The sequence below is a fragment of the Gossypium raimondii genome, chromosome 10 (genome assembly GCF_025698545.1).
Source record: "Gossypium raimondii isolate GPD5lz chromosome 10, ASM2569854v1, whole genome shotgun sequence".
NCBI lineage: Eukaryota > Viridiplantae > Streptophyta > Magnoliopsida > Malvales > Malvaceae > Gossypium > Gossypium raimondii.
The window spans coordinates 28,298,867-28,322,199 of NC_068574.1; the positions used below are offsets into that span (position 1 = coordinate 28,298,867).

General features: G+C 34.3%; 1 long non-coding RNA gene across 1 annotated transcript; it reads right to left on the minus strand.

The window, feature by feature from the left end:
• Positions 1 to 1,176: 1,176 nt before the first annotated feature.
• Positions 1,177 to 2,011, minus strand: LOC105774921 (uncharacterized). The gene is made up of 2 exons (XR_001127597.2): positions 1,757 to 2,011; positions 1,177 to 1,489 (listed from the first exon to the last, which is right to left on the minus strand). It is a non-coding gene; the product is annotated as an uncharacterized LOC105774921 (long non-coding RNA).
• Between the last annotated feature and the right edge of the window lie 21,322 nt (positions 2,012 to 23,333).

The following is a 23,333-nucleotide window of genomic DNA, read 5'->3' on the forward strand; positions in this document are numbered from 1 at the left end:
AAATTGGTGTATATTCGATAACACTAAGTGCAACAGCAGGTAGTAGTGTTGGTAAGGTGGAGAAAGGGAAATGTGGCTGACGATAAGACTAATCAAAGAAAATAAGTTGAGAGAATTTTTGAAAAAGCTTTGAGAGTCAAAATTCTAGAGTGCCAGAAAGTTCTTTCACCAATTGTGAAAGGCTCCTATTCATAAAGTTTCAAGAATAGGAGTTACAAAGCTGGTAATTAATGAGAGTAATGATAGATATTTTTCAGTTACAATTGTATTAATGATCAAGAATAAATAATGTAAGGTTTTGTTGGTGATGATGAATAGTGAAGATGAATTCACTATGTTTCTAAAAGGAGGGAAAAGCACTCAATGTTACAAGAAAAGGTTAAGAGGAAAACTTCTTAACTATATCCATATTTGATCCACCAAGCTAAACTCTCTGGAACATCCCAAGAGTGAAGATAACCTAAGAACACTACTATATTCCAGGGTTACTTCCACTTCTACTTTGGTGAAGCAATATCATGTTAAACATCTTTCGCAGAACATCTCTTGAAACGTAAGACGATGATTGTTCTTGAATGAGAGTTGTTCCTGAATAAAAGTTACTTTGGCTTGCTCTAAACGTGAATTATTCTCAATGTAGAGGTTGTTCCGAATTAGAGTTCTTCTGTGATGATACTTTTCTTGGTAAAGCTTATTTTGGATAATGACTCTTCTAGAAAAACACAATTGCTCTAAATACAAGTTGTTTCAAGCAATGGTTGTTCTAAACATAGCTATTCTTGAAACACCATTATTCTAAACAAGAGTTGTTCCGAACTTTAGCTATTCTCGAACAACAATTGTTCTTAATAACAACTATTCAAAACAATAGTTATTACTTCAGAAGAGATATTAAATAAAATAATGACGCTATTTGTTTCACACTTGATAACACAATTTTTTGAAATATAATATTATTTATCTCAAAGAAAATATAAAATGCTAGTAGTGAAAAGTCAACAGAAATGAACTTAAAACTTCATCCAAATTAATTATAAATATCATCTTAAACTTTATTTAGGCTTTGTGAAATTGAAGTTGCAATTCTGTTAGGTTTATGTAATCATATACATTACACATAAATCATTTAAAACCAACATATTCAACTTACATTAAGTTAGATTTGAATAGTAACTATTTTTAAAAAAATAATTTAATTATATAAAATATATAATTTAACATGATTAGGTGCTTGTTGTACAAGCCCAAATTTACCCATTACAAACCCATCCAAAACCAGGCAAACCCAATTAACCCAAACAAAAACAATTAAACCCAGCAGCCCAAAGGTGAAGCCCAATGCCCAGGCCCAATTCCAAAAAATTTGTCAAACTAGGGTTTCAGCTTTTCTGAAACCCTAGTACTGCCGCCGCACGTCTCTTCTGCCAGTACCGCCATCACCGCGCCGCACGTCACCTCAGCCATCTGCTTCAATCACCGCAACTTGTACCTATAAACAATAAAAGAATAGCAGTACCAATAGCAGGAAAAAAAAAGAAAGAACAAAAAATAGAAACAAGTTGTAAAATGGCTATAAAGCCATAGCATAAATGAAAAATGGGGTTCGGCCTCTATTTTTATAAAAGAACAGAAAGAAAAAAGGTTGAACATTTCGCTCAGTTTTCTCTTTTCTTTTGCTTACTGTTTTTATTTCTTTTAAGTTTTTTTTTTAAAACTCGAAAACATAAAGAAGAAAATAAAGGAGAAGGCTTTTTACCTTACCTGCGCCGCGCCAGAGGTGGAGGAAGGCGAGCGGTTTCGCCCTTTTTCCAGGTCTTCGGCCTTTGTTTCACGAGATTCGGTCCCAGATCCGTGCCTAGGAGACACTCGGCTTCGAACTAGGATCAAAAAGATCCGATTTTGAGCCGTCGGCTACCGCATACGGCGGTGCTACGCCGGAGGCCGAGCCGGACCTTAGGCCGGAAAAGGAGAGGGCCTTCAGAGAGTTTTTTCAAATTTTTTTTGAAGAAGAAGAAAATGAAGAGAAAATAAAATTTTGGGTTTAAATAGGCAAAGGAAACGACGTCGTTTTGTTCTTAGGGGTCAGGTGCCAAAACGACGCCGTTTTGGCCCTGACCCGCGCGGTGACCCGACCTGAACGGGAGGATCCGCATGTTTTCTTTTAATGGATTAATTGCGCGCGCAGTCCCCCTGACTTTGCAACGTGATACAATTTGATCCTTTTCCGTTGTTTTCTCTTATTTTTAATTTAGCCCTGCAATTTTATTTTTGTTTCGAGTTGGTCCACTGCTGCGCTGCGTTTTGTGGGCTTCGGTTTATTTGCAGTTTCGGTCCCCTCTTTCGGCGCATGTCACGATTTAATCCTTTTTTGTTCTTTTTATTTCGATTTCGCCCTATACTTTCGTTTTTATTTCGATTTAGTCCATATCTTAGCAATTTTATTATTTAGTTATTATTATTTTATTATTATTATTATTATTATTATCTTCCCTATTATTATTTTTATATTTATTAATATTATTGTTACTATTATATTCATTTATGAAAACTTCACATCCATTTGTTTTAATATATTATTATGTAATTGTTTTTATACATATATATATATATATATATATATATTATATATTTCTAACTTATTTAATATATAAATACTCAATTTTGTATATACTTACATATATATGTTTTTTATACATATTAAAATATGTATATTATTTATCTTATTTTTTATCCACATATGCATATATTTTCATCTACATACATATATTCTTATGTTTTGTAATATTTATGTATACCTTTCTTATAATATATATATTTACACATTTTAACCTTTGTAAATACATATATATATATTTTTAATTTATGTCCACATATATCTCTTTACGTTTAGTCGTATTTGCTACTCATTTATTTAATTTTCTTTATTATTTTGAATGAATGTTTTAATTTATTTGTTTATATATTGTTATTTTATATATGATTGTAAGTATGATTTTTATTTATATTGTCGCTATTGTTCGTATTATTTTTATACTTCTGCGTGCATTATGATTTTATTGGCTTTCGTAATATTTACTACGATTTCCGTATTTCATCTTATTCGATATAACAAGTTTGTTTTGAATAAATAATATTTCGTGTTTAGATTCGAGAAAATTGTAACCTAACTTACTGGGTTTCGATTTTCACGATAAATCTAAATGCACGAATCTTTTTAAACTCAAATTTTAAAAGATCTCGGGATTTTAAGAAAAAATCACGTCCTAACTTACTGGTCGTGATCTCATTTTTAAATTGGAGATGACTAAAATATTTTTTAAATAAGCATTTTCTATTCGTGTATCGAGAATTTGAGACATTGTATTCTAACTTACTGGATATGATTCTCTTTCTCGATTAACGTGAAATATGCTTCTTTTCCCAAATTTTTATTTAGTACAAGGATCGTATTTTTAATTTTTCTAAGTTCTCGGTTTTCGGCATCAAGACATTAACTAATCAGCTAGGTACCAATTTCTGGGCGTTACGAGGGTGCTAATCCTTCCTCGTACGTAACTGACTCCCGAGCCTGTTTTTCTGAATTTCGTAGACTAAACTTGTTGTTTTAATAAAATCAAACCGTTTATTAAAAACAACCCCTTTTCGAAGTGATCCAATCACACCTCATAAAAAAGAAAGATTGGTAGCGACTTCCGTTTCTTTTTTTTCAAAACTCAAGTCGACCCCGTTTTTATCCAAAAAACGGTGTCAACACTTGTAAAAAAAAAGCTTTCGAATCTCAACTCAATTTACGCTATTGAACTTTATATCTGCTTCCTCAACCAAGATCATCATGTTGCTAAATTAGAAGAAATGCACATAAATGGCAATGTCTTTGACACGCAAATGTAGAATTAGATTACAATTTATCATTTATCCTCAAAAGCTTCCTGCAACTATAAATTTTATTTTTTTTATTTTTTAAAATAATTATTTTGCATTTATATATTTTTTTTGAAATTTTGAAAAATGTTTTTATATTATTTTTTAATATTTATTTTTCTGTTTTGAAGAGCTTTTTTTTCATAATTTTGGAATTATATTTTTAACTTTATAATATTTTTAATTTTTAAAATATTTATTGGATAGCATATAAGAAAAAAATTGTGCCACCTGTGACACCCAAAAACCGGTCTAAACGTTATGGCTAAATCTGGAGTGATTACGTAAAATTGTTGAAATTTTAGCCTTCCAGAAATGTTGAAAAATAACACAATTTCCATTACTAAAGAAAACTTCAATTTAGTAGAAATTGTTCTTGGTTAGATTTTTAGTTGAAACCATGTTCAATTACATTTTCTAAAAATCAGTTACTTTGTAGTAGAACCACTTAGAAATATGTATCTTTGAAAACCCAGTTTGCTAATTTAAACCCATTGTTTTTGCAGAAAATAATCATTTAAACAACTAATACGGAAAATGAATAATACCGTTCAAAACCCAAAATAGTCCAAAAAGTCTAAAATTTACAAAACACTTAAAAGCCCAAATTAAAATAATTAAAATAAATGCAAAAATTTTATGACCGAGCTCTCGTCGCACCGACCCGCCTAAGCCTGAGGGTTACCTGAAAGTGATAGACAAAAAGGAAGTGAGTTTTCATAACTCAGTGTGTAACTTTAAAGAAAACATTATTACAGATTTAATTTCAAATTTATTACATAGCAGAACAGATACAAACACATATCTCATACATAATCAGAGTCATATGCAAATTTATAGTTCTACCCCCATCTGCTACACACCATCTCTGACCATCCCTAAACACCATATAGGGTTTTAAATACTCATCCAGCCCTACACACCACTTCGTGTCGATATGACACTTTTCAGATTATTTGCAGCAATGCTGCCAATATAATGGGCGAGATATCGCCTCTCACAGAAATACTTCCTCCGCATATTATATATTCCACCACAGAATTAGATAAAATCATAACAAAAGTCATGCATAACATTTCAGATACAAATCATGCATAATACTTCCTCCACATAGCATATATCCCACCTCCACATAGTGTCGTCTCAAGAGAATAACTAAGCCCTGAAGGTTGCCAAGGAAAAATCAACAAAAACAAAGTACGAAGAACAATACATCCAAAACTCATAAACAGAACCCTAAAAAATGCCAGAAAAATATTTAAAAACCTGGAAAGTGACACCAAAGTAACCCAAACTAAGAAAGAGTACAATTCTAAAAAACAGAACTCCTAAAGAAATTCTAAGAATGGTAAAAAAATCATCCAATAAGGAGACTTGGTACATCAAATCTTAATCAATCAAAAACCCATAAAATTGAGATTGCAAATAATGAGAAGGTTAAGAACATTTTTGAAATCACTTTGGATCATTCTAGAGGTGTTTGAATGTGCTTAAAACATAAAATGGGGTGTTGGGGGCTTAAAACAACCAAAACAGAAGTTGCACCCCTGAAGTAGTATGTCTCGATACGCTAAATCCTTGTCTCAAGACAGAAAGAACAAAAATATAGCAGTTGGTGTAACAGCTTGAATTTCATTGGTGTCGGAAGAAGGTGGTTTCGAAACCTTATTTTTAACGAGTATGATCGTAAATTTATTATTTAATATTTACGAGTTTATTTTGAATAATATTAAATTGTAGTTAGAATTTTTTATTTAAGGGATAATTCATTAAAGTAAAAGTGTATTAAGGTCAGTTATGTCAGAAAGTGAGGTATCGGGACCTCGTTCCCATAAACCAAAATCGTAAATGTCACATCTCAAAAATCGGGTTAGGAAAAATTAGGTTAGTGAAACCAAGACCGGTCACGTCTTGATTTTGAGTTATGATTGTGAAATTTTTAAAAAGTAATTTGTTTTGGCTTAGTAGTTAACTGTAGTGTTTGTGAGTGAGAGGTCCTATGTTCAAATCCCTTCCCTTAAAATTTTAGTAATTTTGTTGTAACCCCTATCATTGATCATTTGGCATAAATAATATTTTCGCTCAATTAATAAGAAGAATGAGCTTGTTGGTTCAGTGGTAAAACTTCAATTTATTTTTTGGTCTTGTGTTCAAGCCCCTGTGTGTGCAAAGTGCTAATTATGTTTTTGTTTTAAATTCTGAAGAAAAATCTATTTGGATGAGGACCAGATAGTGGAGTAGTGGGTAGTTTAAATTTTTTAATTTTTCAGTTTATTTTATTCTCTTAAAAAATATAATAATATAATAAAAATTATTTGTTTTCCCTAATTTTTCCCAATTTTGTGCTCATGTTCCCACTGCCCTTTTCTTCGTTATTTTTTTTTCTTTCTGTCAGTTTGATTTGTTTTTGGTCTTTAAAATTTCTTTTGTAATTTTGTTTTTTTCCCTTACCTTTTTTATCTCAAATATGGGTATCGTACAAAGCCTTTCTTTTTATTTCCTTCTCTTTTGATCTGAATGTTGTGCTTTTGAGGTATTGGTTAAGGTTTTAGTTTCTTTTAATGATGTTAATTTTTGTGTTTATTGAGTTATTTGCGAAGGAGGTGATGTTAATGTAGGTTAGTGTGATTTGGTGCAATTAGGAGAAGATTGTGAGACAGTCGATCCTCCGGCAAACTAAATTCCCTTTTTAAGTCATTGTTCCATACAAGGGTAAGTAGTTTTGTTGTGGTAGGAGTTGTTTTGTTCTGTAAATAAGGTTCGTTTGATAATAGTTGTACCAATTTGGTCAAACGGGTTAGCAAAAATCATTTTAATTAATTTGTGTAAGTTTTTGGTTTAGGTTACAAGATTGTTCATTCGTGAATTTTCATCAAAACCAACTTAAGTGTGTGTTTCTAACTCGAAACCCCACAAATAAGTCTGGAAAATCTGGAAAAAAACCCGAGAAATTCAAAATTGTTCATCATCACATGGTTGTGTGGTAAGCCGTATGTGTCACACGGGAGTGTAGAGGCACACGGATGTGTGGGGGCCACGGGTATGTGCTATTGCAGGGGTAAATCAGGTATGTCGTGCAAGACACACGGGCATATGCGATTACACGGGTAAATCAGGTAGGTTGTATGGGACACACGGGCTGGTCATCTAGGCCATGTGAAACCACACGAGCTTGTGACCCATTTTTTTGGAATTTTCATTTAGGGCCAATTTAGTCTGTAATTCGTAATTAAACCCCTTGTGTGGTCCATTTTGCTTTAAAAAGACCCAAAATGAGGTACATGTGCTGATACGTTCGGTATGTGAGTTACATGTATGATTTATGTGTCGATAATTTTGAAAGCATAACTAATTTTGTAAAGCATGTGTGACATCCGTATTTTGTTATATGTTCTAAAATGATATCCGATTTGGCTATGTCATATGTACGTATGTTATTATGATTTGGCATGAGCATTGAGGTGGGTTTTGATATTGGAGGAAGTGTTTTCATGCAGTATTACTACAATTTTAGCAATTAAATCGCAATATTAGTTTGGCAGCTCAGTTACACCTTTTATGAGTGGCATACCACCACAACCCAGTGTGATTGGATGGATGGACTCATGTAGCTCTATTAGTGTGATTGGTTGGACGAAGTTGACGTGTAGCGGATAGGGGTAGGATTTGTTCTGATATGATATGACATTTTAATATGATCTAAGTTCTAGAAATATTTTATTCTGATTTGATGTATATATGTGTATGGTATTGTAACACCCCAAACCCGGCCTAGACGTTACAGCCGAATCTGGCGTGTCACATAGAAGTGTTTTTTGGATTTAAATTTAGATGAATGAAAAAGTTTAATAAAAGTTCATTTAGTTCTTACTTTTTAGAAAACATTTGGTAAGTTATAGAAATCATCACAAGGCAAATTGGTTTATTTTGAAGTTCAAAATATGTGTTTGCCTTGAAACTGTTTTTAGCCGTGAAAACTTATTTGTATCCGTTTAGTAGTTCAAAATAGGAAGTTAAAAACCCAATTAAAAGAAAAATTAAAACACCAGAGGCCTTATTACATAAAAAGAAAATCAACCCATAGTAAATTTAAATATTCAGTCTAGTCTAGAAATAAAGTGAACGTGTGGACACCTCCGAATCTTTTGCAGCTCCAAATCATCAAGGCTGGGGATTACCTGCACAATAAAAAGAAAAAAATGTAAGTTACGAGAACTCAGTGTGCAATCCCCAGTCATGCAGTAACAGTTTGGGCCCAAGCCTTTTTCAGTATCAGTGTGGACCTTAGCCCAATACAATATCAGTACAGTGCGAGCCTTAGCCCAATATGGAAATAGTGTAGGCCTAAGCCCGTTTACAGTATCAGTATGGTGCAAGTATACAAACCCACATCAATACAGCCAACCACACCACCCGTACCAACCCTACACACTATGTGGGGACAAAGTCAACCCACCCAGCCCACACACCAATATTGCAGCATAGCTACCAGTAATAATATCGCAGCAGAGCTGCCAGTGCAGTATATGTGGCAAAGCCACCAGTAATAGTAATTGTGGCAGAGCCACTAGTAACAGTACTTCCTCTACAACAGAAACCCAACCCCTGTAGTATGTCATGTCATAAATTATACGTGGATGTAACATGTTATACTCAGTAACAGTCAAATATATATATCATAAAGCATATAGTCATACATAACATAAGGCCATAACAATCATCTTAACTCCTAGAGGTAAAACTGTCATTCGACCCTTCGGGGGTATTTCGATAATTTACCCATCGAGGGTATTTCGGTAATTTACCTATCAAGGGTATTTTGATAATTTACCCATCAAGGGTATCTCAGTAATTTACCCATCAGGGATATTTCGATAATTTTCTCATCGAAGGTATTTCGGTAATTTTTATCCGTGTAGGCCCAATAGCCCATTTACCCCACACGACCCAATTCAGCCCATCGGGACCCATAACGGCCCAAGTGCACGAAAATATTTATGGTGACCTCATCAATCTACCGCTTTCGGTTGTGGGCTCGGTTTTCTTTTCACACGAGCGATTGCACGCTCAGATGCTAAAGTTTTGCCTTTTCAGGTTTTGTCGATTCTTAGCAGAATATAATGTGATTACACACCTTTTTGCGAAAGCTTCGCGAAACACTCTCTTGGCACCAACCTACATAGATTACACACTTAGTCAATCTTCAATCATCGGTATTTCCAAATACTTCATCTACGCTTAAACCAACACCATTTACCACGATTATAAGAACTATGACCTAATCTTTTACGATTCTTGACCGAGGCACAGTTTCCCCCTTTTCGATAATTATCTGATCAAGCAACAACAGTTATTGAATGGCAAGGTTACTTAAGAATTATCCCACACGAAAGTTCATGGCATAAAAGGCTTACCTATCAACTTACCCTTAATGGTCCAACTGGTTGATGAAAGAGATTTAAAAGGCCTCCACGCCCTAGAGAAATCTCCTTTCTCTTCTCACAGCTTAGCACCCTAAATTGAGGATGAATAATTTGGTTAGAGAGGCTTAGGCACAATCGGCCAAGCACAGAAGAGGACCTACCTTGAAGAATTCGGTTGAGGTGGAGGTGCATTCAGTTTTGATAAAGAAGATAAATGGATGAGGTTTCAATTTTGAAAGAAGATAGATAAAGAATGAGAAGAAAAAAAAGAGGAATTTTGACAGAAAAGAGAAAGAGGATTCGGTTTTGACAAAAGAGAGAGGATTCGATTTTGACAGAAGAGAGAAGGAGAGAAGATAGTGGTTTCGATTTTGGAAAAAATGAAGACCCCAAAAGATGTTACCTTTTCGACAATTGAAAGAAAAGAAGAGATAGTAGCTACTTGGTTATCTCATAAACTAAACGTAAAACCGAGCAAAAAGAAATAAAACCTGAATGGTAAGACTGGAGAGCAAAGAAAATTTGGTCACCCAAGGCTTCCCAAATGCCGAAAATGCTCCCAAAAGCCCCTCTCTAGCCGAATTTTGCACAAACAAGAGTCCTATTCGGCACAACCTCCCTACACACCTCAACTCCTTGATTATCTCCACCATTTCCTCTATAATCCTCTCCTAGATTTTCTCCCACAACTCTCCATGACCGAATTCAAACTCCACTATGTAGAGTCTCAAACCAACTCTACTTCTCAGGCTGCCAGGGAGTAAAATAAATACTCCTTTGCTACTCAAGGGATTCAAACCAAGCTCCTTTGCCCCTCTTAATCACGCCACTACCACTGGGCTACAACTTCAACTTGTGCTCTTTTTTTCTAACAATTATTCCTAAGGCCTTCAGGCCAGAATCAAGATTCACTTAGGAGAAAATAAAAATTTTGCTAGGGCCTAGGTTTGATCCCAGGACTTCCTACACACTCCCATACACACCCAACTCACTTAACCACTAAAGCATACAAGCAATTTGTGTAATAACATGACGAATTAAAAATTCTAAAATTTTGGGGTGTTACAGGTATTGTGTCACTCTGATATGATATACGTATATGTGAACATTCTAATTAAACTTTTGTGTTGATAAATTACATTTGTGAATGTTATAAGGAAATTATGTTTTTTGGGCCGAGTCACACGCTGGGCTTCTAGCTCACTCGTTTGTTTTATACGTTTCAGGTGAACTACAGACTTAAGACCGGACGGTGTGCGGGAGCTCAGGTTGCTTATCGGTTAAATATATAATTTGGTTTATGTTTTAATTATTTTTTGGACTATAAATTTGTTTTGGGCTTTGCTCCCTGATTTTTGCAATGTTTGTTGGATTTTGATATTTTAATGTTAAACTGCAAAGTCGTTTGATTTACCAAACTAAAAATTTGGTTTTCAAAATCAACATTCTAGAAATTTCCACTGCAAAGATTAAATAAGCACTTAAGTCTTTTTCTATAAATAATTAAATGGTTTTTAACGAATGGTTACCTTAGTTTTGGAAATGATTTAACAACATTAGTATTTTTAAAACAACATGTTTTCGAATTCAAACTCTGGGTTTGAGATAAGTGATTCTGGACTAAAGTTTTACTAAACATATTGTGAGAGTTTTGCCAAATTTTATAGTTTCGAAACGCACTTTAAGTTTGATTAAATCGAAAGTTTTTAAACGAGTTAATGCAATTCCTCAAAATTTGGTCATAACGTCTAGGCCAGATTTGGGGTGTTACAGTAAATATTGTTATTAAATATTTACAAAATTGTTATATAAGTGAATTGAATTTTTTATAGGTAACTTTACTGAAAAATTACTAATCAAGGTACAAGGATTAAACCGAAAAAAGTTATAAAAGTTAACTCCTTGAGATTTTAATAGCTTAAGGACTTAGTTACCCTAGGTTTTACATAACAAAAATATTTAAATTAAGAGAATTCTATTCTTTGTTTTGAAGGTTTTTTTGAGGGTTTTGGTTTTTCTTTTGATTCTATCCATCTTTTGTACTTTCCTTCTATTATAGTAAAATCTCTTTTTGCTAATGATTTTTTTATCCTCTTTTGAGGAGTTTTTCCATATAAAATTTGCGTGTTTGATCTTTTCGATTTTACTTTATTTACTTGTTCATTGCATACACGGATTATTTCCCGACAAATCCCAAAGTACAGAAGAAAACCTTAATCCCAAATAGTGTGTCGTCTCAAGAGAATAACTAAGCCTTCAAGGTTGCCAAGAAAAAACCAACAAAAAAGCAATGTATGAAGAACAATACGTCCAAAACCCGTAAACAGAACCTAAATAAAATGTCAAAAAAATTCTTTAAAAACTTGGAAAGTGACACCAAAGTAACCCAAACTAAGAAAGAGTACAATTCCAAAAACAATACTCCCAAAGAAATTTTAAGAATGATGAAAAAACCATCCAAGGAGATTTGATACATCATATCTTAATAAATCGAAAGAAGGTAAAAGATTTATGAAGGTTTGTAAGTCCTAATTCCTTAATTAGAATCTCCCGTGAAAACCATTTTTTTAAAAGAAAAATAGAATGAAGACTTTAAATTAAATAAATGTAATAAATGAATAATCAATTTTTTTAACTTTAATAATTAAAATATATATATTAAAATTTTTCGTTCCTACGCAATATAAAAATGACAACAAAAGGGAGGATTTCGTAAATGTGAACCGTCTTCTTAGGAATACAAATTCCTTGAAATTAAAGAAAACTTATTAGTTGGATATGAACTAAAAATAAATTTGTCCCAAAAACAATAGAAATAAGCGCAATCACAAAGGGAGGGAAGTTGGGAAATTTCAACAAATTGCTACCCATTGTTGAATAAATCCAAATTCCTAAAAACTTGGCAATACCAACTTTCTTTTTTTTTTTTTTTTGGCTTTTGTCTGTTTCTTTATTTTTGTATACCTTGTATTTGACATTAGCGTTTTCAAGAAATTAATTTTAATGGTCCCCAATTCACATTTTAATCCACAATATTACATATCTAACACACATCATATTTATATTTTTATGTAATTAATCCAAATTTATATTTATATTTAATACTTTATTTGCTTAAATTTGATAATTTTTAATATAAAAATTAAAACGATAGGTATAGGAATTTGGATTGATTTGAAATAGGTGGAAAATTAGGTTGATTGCAATTAAGAAAGGTGATTGAGATTGCTGACGTCTAAAGGCTTTGGATGGACCATATATGTGATAGGGATGTTTGATGGAAGGCACACAAATTTATAGATACCCCTTTTGTGTTTGCTTTTAAATACAAACTCAAACTCCTCGGAAAATGTAAACTTATATCCAAATAACCAAATTTGTCTTTGATATAAAAATTCAAATGTAAAATATGAATTACTTCTTTACCTCCAATTCTCTCCCGGTCAGAAAATTACATTAAGAAATTCAAATTGAAATATAAATTTTTTGAGGTAAAGTGATAAAAAATTTAATAGTTTAAATGGTAACCTACAAATTATATGTTTTTTTTTATATATTTTGCATTTACCTTTTACAATTCAAGGATTTGTTGAGAGTAAAATGTGTATTACTATTATATTCACTTATTTACTGATAATTTTCCGGCATGGTCTATTTTCCGGCAAATCGCGTCCACGTCAGCGCGATGTCAAGGGACGCGCCAGCAAGTCGCGGCCACGTCAGTGCGCTTTGCTGACATGGCAAGAAATCGCACCCTCTAGGATCGGATTTCTTCGCCACGTCGAAAGTTACCGACGTGGACGCGATTTGTCCCACAAGATGAACAAGTCTTTAAGAACGGTCAAAATTTTGATTGTTGCCCCTAACAGTCAAAAAAAATATAAATACCCCCACCCCTTTTTTTTTCACAAACTAATCTTCTCTCAAATTTCCTCTCAATTTCCTTCCAAAATTCTCTCAAATCCATATTTAATTTCAATTTTTTCTCAAGTTCCTCTTAAATTTCTCTTAACTCCCTTTTTTTAAATAATTTTAATTTTTTTTAAATTTTTTTAAATCGTAAAAATTTGTACGATTTCAACAATGGCCGGAGAATTGACTCGTCTTGATAAGCATCACATATCGGTGGAACAAATGAAAATGGTAAGTATTAAATTTAATTTTTAAATATTATTTAATAATTTTTTATTTATGCATTTTTAGATAATTATTAATTTATTATTTGTTATAAAAGTCTGTAGATCGGGTATTGGAATGTAATATTCGGAATATGCATGGTCCTCCATCACCGTTGGTAGAGAACTACCTGCGGGAAGCGGGTTTTTGGCACGTGGCGACGGTAGGCCGGGGATGTAATGTGGACCCGAAACTAATCAGTGCATTGATCAAGAGGTGGAGACTCGAGACGCACACATTCCATCTTCCATGTGGATAGTGCACTATCACTCTAGAAGATGTCAGTCTGCAATTGGGATTACCGGTGGACGGGTACCCAGTCATCGGGTCTACCTAATCTAGCGATTGGGGGCGATGTGCTACGAGCTTTTGGGCGCTATTCTGGAGAAAATGGAGGGAGGTAAGATCGAGATGGGCTGGTTACGTGACACATTCCCTGATCCGGATGAAGATTCAACCGAAATTGAAATAATCCGATATGCTCGGGCATACATTCTTCAATTAATTGGAGGTTATCTGATGCCCGACACGTCACAGAGCCGCGTACATCTAAGATGGCTGCTGAAACTCGTTGATTTTAGAGCAGCCAGTGAATTGAGTTGGGGGCCTGCCGTCTTGGCAACGTTATATCGGGAGATGTGCGGGGCGACGCGACCGAGGAGAGTAAAAATCGAAGGTTGCTTGTCACTACTGCAGTCATGGGCACAGTTTCGCTTTCCATTTCTACGTCCCCGAGTGTACCATCCATATACATTCCCACTCATAACGAGGTAAATTTTATATTAGATTTTACAATTATTATGTAGATTTTTAAAAATAAAAGTATGCTAAAAATGTATTTAATTAGGTGGAACCATTCGGCAAGTCATGCTCGATTACCTACCTCTCTTGAAGATATACGGCTTCTATTGGACCAACAGTCGGAAGCACAAGTAAGTATTAAATAAAATAGATATTTCCATACAAGTAATTATGTATATAACTAATATTTCTATCATGTTCATATAGTTTCAATGGACACCATACGAGGATCCGGCAATTCGGGCAGTAATTCCGGAAGAGTTCTTACAAAATCCACAAGCTTGGCACGTGAAAGTCGTATTGATCAACTACGCAACCGTGGAGCCGCACCAGTCAAACAGAGTGCTACGACAGTTTGGATGTAGACAACTGATTCTTGTGGATCCTGAGGTGTTTGACGATCAACACAAAGTCGACCTTCGGCAATTGAATACGGATTGGCCGAGATACTGGTCTGAGTACATGGAAATATGAGAAGATCGGTATGAATATATACCTACTCGGGAACCAATCATCGTTCCGGAGTTAGCGTGCGTTCCAGAATACATGCCATGGTTTAGGATCTATGGCAAGCCGTATTTACTGACGCCAGAGGAGAGGCAGCGGCAAATACGTGTCGAAAGGGAAAGGCGCGGGCCTCTAAATCCAAGACGATGAAGGCAGCCCCTAAACGAGGCCCAGACATTCACCCGACTCATCATCAGCGGCCATGCAATCACTAGGCCCAACGAGAGCACTGACACAGTCACCCGATGCAGCAGTTCAACCGATGATACCCACGCAATCGCCTTTTCAGAAGACGCCAGGTGCGTTCCCTAGCCCTTATATGTATTCTAACCCTTATACGTATCCTTTTCCGAGTCCTATGGCAGGTTGGAGCCAAATGCCCGGTTCAGCTTCATTTCCTGTTTTACCGAGTGGACCGCCGATGTATAGGCCAGCGGCGCATGAGGGATCGCAAGAGGGGCTGTCGGGGAGCTCTCCTTTTTACCAATCCCCACCAACGTATGGGTTTCAAACACCGTCGTCGTTCGTGATGCAAATACCTCCACATACACTATTCTTTGAAGGTGGATCATCGTCCCAAGTCCGATAATCAGATGCCGTACCGGAAGAACCAGAATCCCCACCGGAGGAACAACAACTGTCGCCGGAAGCTAGAGAAAGGAGGAATCCAGCGCGTAACCGTCGACGGTTGCCATGTGGCACTGAATCCCCTGGGCATAGACATTGATTGTCGTATTTAAATTTATTTGTACAAATATTTTGAATATTTTGATATTATTTTATGTAATAAAATAGAAATTTTTTTGAGTTATTTTGATATTATTTGATGTAATAAAATAGAAGTTTATTTGATGTAATAAAATAGAATTTTTTTGAGTTATTTTGATATTATTCGATGTAATAACATGAACTTAATTAATTTGTACAAATATTTTGAATATTTTGATATTATTTGAGAATTCTACTAACCATTAATACAATTATCAGTTAATATTTTTACATTCACATAATGTTAGATTTGAAAAAATGTTTTGACTGTTACTAATAATTAATACAATTATCAATAAATAATTGAAAAAATATAATTTATTTACAATTACATGCAACTATTCCGATTAGGGCATGATCGGCTTGTATGGCCTGGACTCCTATACCATCCGCACTACTTCTGTTGACTGGCTGTTTCTCAGATATCCATATTGTTACGTATTCTAGTCGAGCAAGGTTGACCCTTTGGTTTACGACGCAATTCTCTATCCAATAACAGCTTAAAAGGAGCAAGAGATACGGGCGGCCACTTACGTTCATCTGGGACAGGTGGGAAAACGTGTCTCCAGACGTTGTACATGTTTTCTAATTTGTACACTTCGTCCACATGGCTCATCAGATCCAGCCGGAGAATCTAACAAGCTACAATAACATGAGCGATGACATCATTTGGCGATGTAAATTGTACATATAACTCAATATAAGGTGCTCCACTAGCAAGATGAGTCTGCACCATTGCCTCCAAGCTACGAGCACCTTTTATGTCGAACGAGTCATATGTCACCGAATCAACAGAAGAACAAAATCAATACGTGATAGACAGAACTTTCATTGGCGTCGTTCCGAAAATTTTACGCCTAATTCTTTTATGAAGTTCTGTCAATTCTATGTTCTGGTTAAAAATCAGTCGCACCGTATTCTCCGACAAAAAAACAACACCATTCTCGGTGTGGCAAACCTCACCATCGTAGTAAATAACAGCACTAATACATTCACTCATATTTGAAAATCTAACCTTCTTAGCCTCTCTAAATTGTTTCTGCTGCGCGTCCACGAAGGCGCGATTTCACAAATTCTTCTCAAATAGCATCCTGCTAGAAGCGATTTTATACTATTTGCTCAGAAACGTCAAAAAAATATTTCTTCCACGACCTACTGTAGCAAAAGCGCATCCTCGAGGGCGCGATTTCACAAATTCTTCTCAAATAGCATCCTGCTAGAAGTGATTTTATACTATTTGATCACAAACGTCAACTCGAAATTATTTCTTTCAGGACCTAAAACCCCTAAAAAGTCTAAATCCTAAACCCTAAAAGCCAAAAAAACCTAACGTAGGAAAAACGGCAAAATCGCGTCCCCCGGAACGCTCTACGTGGCATGAAATCGCGTCCACATCAGGCCGCTTTGCTGACATGGCAGCAAATCGCGTCCTAGAGGGTACGATTTGTTGCCATGTCAGCAAAGCGCGCTGACGTGGCCGCGACTTGCTGGCGCGTCCCCTGACATCACGCTGACGTGGACGCGATTTGCCGGAAAATGGACCATTCCGGTAAATAATTAAATAATGGGCTTATTTCGGTAATTTTTTAAAAAAATGGTTTTTTTTGTGTAAATTGCCCTAAAATTGTATTTTCTTAAATGATATAATTTTTATTATAGACCCAAAAAAGTGTTATTACTTTCTAAAGAGTTAACAAGTAAATATAAATAGTAAATAATATATGTTAGATGAATTGAAAACTGAATCAAGTTAATAAATGTAGGATAAATTGAAAATTAAAATTCACCAAAAATATACATAATATTTGTGCATAATAAAACTAGTATATGTATACTTAAAATCTCAAAATTTCAAACATTATCAATACTATTACACCTTCCTTGGTTAGTCCCTAATGTTTTACAAAGTTTTTATGAGTTAAGTCCCCGAATAAAATTTTTAATTCAACCCAACATTATTTTTCTTAAAATATGAATTTAACCTAAATGGTAGATTCATTTTAAGAAAAAACATATATATTTATAAGCTAAAGTTAGAATGGCAAGACTTGAAACTTGTTCCTACAACAATAGATGAATTGTATATTATAAGAATGGGGTTAGGTAAACTGTTTTCTCTTGATTGATTAAAATGTGATTCCTTCCGTATGTCTTCTGTTTTCTAAATTGACTTCATGAATGTGTAGTTGTTGAGATTTATTTGTGAGTTGCAATATAATGGGAAATAGCATTGCCGTCATCAACCATCATCTTCTTCATAATCATAAAAATATATTTTTAATATTTTGTCAAGTTTTTCAAGAGTTCGGTAGGATTGATTCATCAACTTAACTAAGATTCCATTGTTTTGAACGCTTAATTTCAATATCTAAAATTTAATGCTGCATTTTTTTCAAAACAATTTCAATTATTTCACTCATAAAAATCTAATTATGGCATTATTAATCATTTATTAGCTTAATAGTAAGCTTAGCTTCGGAATTTTGAAATTCCATATTAGAATTATTTGGGAAATTTTTAAATTTTAATTTTGATTTACATCCCATTATAAATGGGTTTTGGTTTAAGTTTATATATATTATAGTTATCAATTTAATTGTACATTGTAAAGATTGATTTTAATTACAATTCTTTGGATGATTGTTTATAATTGAAATTTGCTGGTAACTTCTTCAAAATAAAATATAAATTTATAGTAAAAAATGCAATCTAGTCTTTGTATTATAAAATTAAGTAATTTGAATATTTTATGATTGATATGGTTGAAAAAAGTAGAATTGATAATAGGTTAATAATATAAAACAATCTTAATAATTAGGGTAAATTATTGTTGTAGTCATCTACTTATTAGTATTTTTGTCACCAATTATTAAATGGTTAATGGAAAGATGATACGGTAGTTTTTAAAATTGACATGATAGTAACTTTAACCCATAATATTTTTACATTATGTCAATTTAGTCTTGATTCTAAAAAGCTTAACACTCGACTTTACATATTGTGTAATTTGACTTTTTTTCTTTCTATTTTGCTTTTCGTTGTAATTCTTTCCACTAAAAAGCTAAAAAACAAATCTATTAGTTAAATTTAATCCGAAATATACCAAAAATAGAAACACCCAAAAATCCAATATAATAATTTTATCTTTCTTATTCTTTTAAAATTAACCTCAATGTCGAAATAAAAGTAAAATCGTAAATAAAAGAAATCAAATTACACAATGTGTAAATGTTGACGGTTAATTTTGGTGAAATAAAGATTAAATTTACACAATGTATAAATGTTGAGGGTTAAAGTTGCTATTATGTCAATTTTAAAACTGTCAAATTATTTGTTTGTTAATAATTGAACTGGTAGTGACAAAAAGAAAATTTTAAATAATTAGTGACCAAAAATTACTAATAAATTATTAAGTTTGATAGTACATAATTGAACTAATTACAACAAAAAGATATTTTTCTTATTAAAAGCAGATGTATTGTCAGATTTCAATTCATATACTTAATCGGATTTTATTGGAACTGTCAGATATTTTTATTTTATGGACTGGACAATTTTTTCTTAGAACTATCAGGGGTATGTTAGTCTGAAATTTCCTCGTATTTTCCATGAATATAATAAAGAGTATAAGCCGGATATTGTCAGTTTGTTAGAGACAAGGGTTAGTGGTCCCAAATTAGATAAGATCATTGCTAGATTGGGTTTTCAGTGTTCTCATAGGGTGGAGGCAATTGGGGTTTCTAGAGGAATCTGGGTGGGTTGGAAGGATCCTATTTTTGAAATTATTTGAAGTCACTCCCAATTCATTTGTATTTGAGATATAAGGGGGTAATTCTTTGCCCATCCATATTGTTTTTGTTTATGGAAGCCTAGATAGGTAGAAGAGGAGGAAGCTTTTGGAAGATCTTAAATATGTTATCTTGACTGGTAATATTCCATGGGTAGCTATTGGTGATTTCAATGCTTTACTATCTTCTAATGATAATAAAGGAGGGTGTAAAGATGGGAAGGTTTGTCCATTTTTTTAATGATTTTCTTATGACGTCAAACTTGTACTATCTGGGCTTTAGGGGGCCTGCATTCACTTGGCATCGAGGTGGGCTCTTGGAAAGGTTGGATATGGCAATTGGTAACGACACTTGGTTGTGAATCTTTCCTAACTGCTCCATCACTCATATCTAAAGGATTAAATTGGATCATAGATCATTGCTCATTTCTCTTGAGCCGTATGTTAATTTACCTAAAAGATGCCCTTTTAAATTTTTGGCTAGTTGGGAGGAGCATCCTAGTTTTTCAAATTTTGTTAAGGACAAGTTAAGTTTTCAAGGTAACATGGTTAAGTCTTTGGATCAATTTACCTACAACATTGAACACCGGAATAATTTAGTGTATGGGTTTATTGGTGCTTGCAAAAGGAAGCTGTTGCAAAAATTGGTTGATATCGAAAGGGACTTAGAAAAAGTAGATTCAGTTTATCTAAGTCTTTTAGAATTGAAGGTTCAGGAGGAATTAAAAGGTGTGCTTTACCATAAAGAGCTACTTGGGAAGCAAAAAGTGATGTGTGATTGGTTGCACTTTGGAGATCGAAACACTAATTTTTTTTACTCCCGCATGATTTAGAGAATGAAGCATAACAGAATTTAGCTCTGAAGAATTTTAAACGGTGAATGATTGCTTGAGGATGAGAATCTTCAATCTGAGGTAATTAAGTTTTTTTAGAAATTGTATGGTGAATTTTCGGACAGTAGGACAAGTTTGCCTCCTAGTTCTTTTCCTAATTTTGATTCTAATGATGAATTGTTTTTGGGTAGAACAATTTCAAATGAAGAAATTAAGGGTGATTTATTAGGTATGGCTCCGTTAAAAGCCTCGGACAGTGATGGATACCATGCTCTCTTCTTCCAAAGTCAGTGGGATCTGATCGGTGGTGTTGTCTGCGAGTGAGTCAAGAAAATATTCGATGGTCAGCCTATTGACAATGAGCTTAATAACACTTTGCTTGTTCTCATTCCCAAGGTTAAGAACCCAGAGAACTTTGCTCAGTTTCGGCCAATAAGCCTGTGTTTAGTTCTTTATAAGCTTGTCATGAAGATTATTGCGAACAGATTCAAGATGGTTTTCCCTAAAATCATTGGTCTAGAACAAACCAGTTTTATTACTAGAAGAAACATCACAGGTAATATCATAGTAGCCCAAGAAGTTATCCACTCTATGAGAAGCAAACAAAAAAGATGAATGACCATTAAGATTGATTTGGAGAAGGCATATGACTAGGTGAGATGGGATTTTATACATGCTTTCTTTAAAGCGACAAGCATTCCAGACTTCCTTCGTAATGTTATTATGTTAGCCATCACAAGTTCAACTATGCAGATTCTGTGGAATGGAGTGTTTACTTAAAAATTTAGTCTAGTTAAGGGAATCAGGCAAGGGTGTCCTTTGTCACTGTACATATTTGTTCTTTGTATGGAATGATTGGGTCATAACATCTCTTCCTCTATTATTCCAGGCCAGTGGTCTCCCATTTAGTTATCCAGGTCAAGATCGTCACTCTCTCATGTGTTTTTTGCTGATGATCTTGTTATTTTTGGGGAAGCATATTTGAGTCAGGGTTGTTTAATTAAGGAGACTTTGGATGAGTTTTGTAGCATTTCTGGTCATCATGTGAATGCTCACAAAATAAGCATTTTCTTTTCTAGTGAAGATTTGGCAGGGATTATTTGTAATTTGCTTAGATTTCGTAGAGTTCATAATCTTGGAAAGTATTTGGGAGTTCTTCTGTTCCATGAAAGGGTTACCTTAAGTTCCTTAAGGTTTGTGGTCGAAAATGTCAAATCTAGGTTGCAAAGATAGGATGCGAGACAATTATCCTTAGTTGGTAGAGTTACTTTAGCTCAATCGGTCTTACTCAAAATTCTTAACTACTTTATGCAATCAATGATAATCCCGCAAGGAACTTGCGATGAAATTGAAAGTATTGTTAGACAGTTCATATGGGGACCGGTAGGAGGTAGTAAAAAGATGTCTCTTATTAGTTGGAATTCATTATGTCAGCCAAAGTTTTGTGGAGGGCTTGGGTTTCGTCAATTAAAGGATCAAACACTTCCTTCTTGTTGAAATTGGGTTTTAATATTCTAGCAAATTCGGAAGCTTTGTGAGTCTGTGTCTTGTAGTCGATGTATAGTATGAAGGATGGAGTACACCCTTGTATCTCCCACAGGAATTGTTCTTTCCTCTGGAGAGAGCCCTGTTTAAGGTATGACCTTTGCTTCGAGAAAATATTTTTTGGTCAATTGGAAATGGTAATAACATTAGGTGTTAGAAGGACAGTTGGATTCCAAAGGTTGATCCCCTAATCAATCTAATCCCAACTAATGCAAACATTGCTACTAATTATTTTCTTAAGGAGATGGTTATAGAAGAAGATTTGTGGAATCTGGAACTCTTTCAAGTTTGGTTGTCAGAAGAAATTATTGGACGTATTATTAGTATTCCACCTCCACAACCCTTGGCAGGATTTGACAAGATTGCCTGGGTTGGTACTTCTTCAGGTTATTTTTCTGTTAAGAGTGTCTAAGGTATGGCCTTTGCTTTGAGAAAATTTTTTTGGTCAATTGGAAATGGTAATAACATCAGGTGTTAGAAGGACAGTTGGATTCCAAAGGTTGATACCCTAATCAATCTAATCCCAACTAATGCAAACATTGCTACTAATTATTTTCTTAAGGAAATAGTTATAGAAGAAGATTTATGGAATCTGAAACTCTTTCAGGTTTGATTGCCAGAAGAAATTATTGGACGTATTACTAGTATTCCACCTCCACAACCCTTGGCAGGATTTGACAAGATTGCTTGGGTTGGTACTTCTTCAGGTTAGTTTTCTGTTAAAAGTGTCTATCGTATAGTTAAGAAGAGTTCGTGGAGTCCTAGGGAGGAAGCTTGGAATCTGCCATGGAAATTTTAGGGTCCTCAAAGGGTTCGGATTTTCCTTTAGTTGGTTCTTAAACAACGACTGCTTATTCAAGAGGAGCGACTAAGGCGTGAAGTTGATAGCAATGCAAGATGTTTGATTTGTGGACATGAAGTGGAGGACATAATTCATACTGTTAGAGATTGTTTTATGGCAGAAGAGGTATGGTCTTGGATCATCCCTTCTTATAAGCAGGTTTGTTTCTTTTTAGGTAATTTGCAGGATTGGATTATGTCTAATTTGCAAAATTGTCATAATTATGCTATGAGGAATGCCAATTGGTCGTGTTTCTTTGGCACTGTTGCTTGGCGTATCTGGAAGAATAGGAATTTATGTATCTTTCTAGGTACATCGTGGAGTGCAAAGGAAATTGTTAAAAATGCTTATAGTTGGGCTACGCATTACCTTGTTGGTAGTAATGGTGGTTCTATGAAGCAAGCCTCGAGGGTAGACATAGGGGAAGTAGGAAAATGGATTCTATTAAGGTTAGATGAAACTCTCAAGGTAAACACAGGAAGCATTGTTGCAAAAGGAGTTTTGAGAGACCAAAATGAGAAATGGCTCATAGGATTTAATCGTCGCTTAGGGAACTATTTTGTGTTTGAAGATGAATTGTGGGAAATTCTTGACGGTGCGATGCTGGTACAAGGAAGAAACTATGACAAAGTTTTAGTGCAGACAGATAAAATGGAAGCTATTGCGGCTATCAAGGAATCCTTGTTGAAGTCCTCAAATTCTGCACTAGTCAGACGTATTACTCAACTCTT